The sequence below is a fragment of the Rhododendron vialii genome, chromosome 10a, assembly GCF_030253575.1.
Source record: "Rhododendron vialii isolate Sample 1 chromosome 10a, ASM3025357v1".
NCBI lineage: Eukaryota > Viridiplantae > Streptophyta > Magnoliopsida > Ericales > Ericaceae > Rhododendron > Rhododendron vialii.
In genome coordinates this window covers 7,881,391-7,885,132 of record NC_080566.1, presented here as the reverse complement: position 1 = coordinate 7,885,132, position 3,742 = coordinate 7,881,391, and positions in this window count along the sequence as shown.

Sequence of the window (3,742 nt, the reverse complement as noted above, 5' to 3'; positions counted from 1 at the left end):
TAAATGAATAAGAGAGAGAAAAAAAAAAAAAAAAAAGGATTTAATGTGAACTTTCGTAATCGTTGGGAGCTCATCGGCCCGGAGGATTTGATTTTGGTGGATATGTAATGAGGGTGGATTTGAGAGTGGATATGTAATGAGGGGTGATATGTTAAGAAGGGTGGTCCCACCACTTAAGGAGGGTGGATTTGTAATAAGGTATTTGAATAATTTTTTGAGAAAGGGGATTTAGAGGGTGGATATGATGGAATTAGATATTAAATGACTGAATTGCCCCCACAAATGTTTAAACTTAATTTCATTTTAGGAAAATATTTTTTTCCGGAACAAATTAAAAATAAACCATATTTGTCAAAAAAATTAAAATAGTAATTGAAAAATGATGAGTGTATATATATATATATATATATATATATATATATATACAAATATATATATGTAATTGTAATTGTAAACTAAAAAGTGAATAAATGTAATTGTAAACTAAAAAATCATTACATATATATGTATATGTATACAGTATGTACAGATCTTCTCCAGTACGCAACACCTCAAACCCACCCACCCACGCCCCTACCCAAACCCAATCCTCTGCAACCCCTCGTGCAATCCGTCCACCGCCGCCTCCGCCGTCAATCATCACCACTCCGGCGTAAGCCTCTTGCTCCGATCATCACTACTCCTACCTCTCTCCGTCCACTTCTACCAGCAACGAGGGCGGCTCCGGCGATGATGGGTACAACACTTCGTCTCACGAACAGTACTTCTCTCTCTCTCTCGTCATCTTCTTCAGTTCTGTTGTGTTGTGTTAGAGGGCATGTTGGTCATTTGGGGACCCGGATATAGCAACGACAAGGGGTACCCTGTCGTTACCAAATCCACACGCAGGTGGATTACAAATCCGAACCCAACAAATCAGGGGCCAAATCCGGCTGCTGTTTTGCCCAACCAAACACCGGAGAAGAGGTGGGGCCGGATTACTACTCAAGCCGCGTCGTATATCCGAGGGCAAATCCCTCATCCAAACAGGCTGCATAAGTCATAATAAGCTAAGTTAACTTGTTAAAACTGTTTTTTTAATATTAAAACTTTAATGCATAAAAAATTTGTTCATTAGATATAATATAAGTCTTTTATGCACTGAAATTTTGACATTAACAAAAACTGTTTTGGCATTATTATTTCCGAACTTGTATTGCCAACTAAATTGCAATATATATATATGAAAATCAAATTTTATATGTATATTTCCACGTAGTAATGTATATATATTTAATTGTACATCTACCGACTACTGTCTATTTAAAGTTTATTAGGTTAAGTTAATTTTAGCATTTTCCCTAAAAAAAAAATCAGGCAATAAAAAAAGTTATCATTTCCCTTTTAAATTTTAGGGGAGGTTCTAATTTACGGTGAAAGGAAAAATAGCAAAACCTGAACTACAAAAAGCGAATGGCTCGTCTGATTTTAAAGACATTACATCATAAAAATTCAATTGGCTTGCTAGACACTTGGGCAACTATTTAATGAAAAACACTTTGGCAACTATTTCATGGAAAAATCAATTAGTTTACTGGAACTTTTTTATCATACATACATAAATTGTTCAGTCACTACATATGATTTTCACAAAATTGTCATATCATTTCAAATAATTAAATCCTTTTAGGTTTACTTTCGAAATAAAATTACATATGATATGATTTCCACAAAATTGTGGTCAACAAACATGAAAAGTAATTAACAAACCACGATCATAGATAATGATTTCTCATATTATTCAAACAAGAAAAGTCTTGATAAGATTATATTTGAAATCAAAATACTAGAAGTCTAGAAAATAGGATTTTTTTTTCTCCACCAAAAATACAGACAACAAACATAAGCATAAGGGAATTAACTAATTTTATTGAATTTATTCTCCTATAACTTTGAATTATAATCTCCGATGTTTTTCCAATTCTATAATTTCATGGTTACAAATAATAATCTTCGTTTGTCATGCTCCAACTAAGCTAAGCTCAATCTATAATGCCTATACTAGTCATGATCACAGATAATTATCTCCATTTGTCATACTCGTACAAAGCACATTACAACTGACTAATGAGCATCACATTGAATTTTACTCTATGTATCAATCCTATAATTCTATGATCACAAATAATAATTCCCATTTGTCATACTCTAACAAGCTAAGTTCAACCTATAATGCCCATACTAGCCATGATCGCATATAAATGATCTCCATTTGTCACACTCTAACAAAGCACAGTATAACTAACTTATGAGAGTCACATTAAGGGCTTGTTCGGATGAGTTTTTGAATTTTGGACTCTAAAATAATTATCATGCTCTAAAATTCACTAATTATCCCTATCTTCAATAATTAGTTTCCTTTTTATCTCTATCTCTCTTCAATCATTACCCCTATCTCCCTACCCTAATCATTACAAATTCAAATCCAAAATCCCAAATCCAAATCCAAATCTAAAAACTCCAAAACAAACAAGCCCTAAATCTTTACTGTGTCTCATATGATTCACGTTCATACACAGTAATTTAACGAAATATGATGCGCTTTAGATTATTACTTAGATATTCAGGTCTAATTAATAAGTTGAGACTACGATTTTTAGTCACGTAATTTTTCAAAATGACCTTGGTTCCTGCACTGAATTTCGCACTCACAACTTTTAGAAACACAAATTTTAGAAACATTCTCACACTCCCCGTACATGTACCCTGCACACGCTCACACATTTATGTGACTTATGTTATACCTATTCATCATTCGATTATATGCAATTTATTTAAAAGTAACACATTTTTTTAACGATTTTTTTTAAAAACATTACCTGATATAAACATCCAAACCTAATTAATATAGTATATGTTAGCTATCAAAAATGCTAGAGGCGCATCAGTTGTGCCACACCTCAGCCACACTCCTCTTACATACAGGTGGGACCCACTGAAACTGTCACAACCCGCTATCCCTGGACCTCTTATAAGGGAATCACGGCCCTTGACCGGCCAACAAGGCCTTCTTACATAACCAAATGGGCTCAGAGAAAATGCTCTAAATAAAAAAAATTTAACATTGGCGGAAGTGATTAAGAAAACTTTATTTAAATTTATGGGGTCTATTAATAAAAGTAACCACAAACAAGTTTAAGCAAAATGAACACAACCCATTTGGTTTAGAGCATCCATACATTGATAATTTTCATGATATCATAATTACATTAGCATGAACATCCATAACATTTCCCTAAAATACATAACTTACGTACATCACTTTGCAAAAAAATATATATACATCCTTCTTGTTTATAAGGGAAAACAAGTACAAAATATGTCCAAAAATACAAGTCTTCTTTCTACTTCCATTCTTTATGTAAAACGATTCCATGAACCCCAAACTTGCACAAAACATTGCACCTATAAGTTATCATACTTCATCACCTGAAATTGGTAATTAAACCGTCAGCTGAAAACTCAGTGAGTAAAGCTCATACTCTAATTTGGGTTTTGAATATTCAACACACATATAGCACACTAGTGACGAACATTTAAAAGAACTCCAAGAGATATTTTACATAGAAGCATAAAGTACTCGAACACATTTACATAGCCAATACCGCCAAGCTTATCACACACATATACATACTTGACACATATCGGGATCCCGGCCGATTATTGGTATCCATCGACAAAGGCACATACCTGGGTATTATGG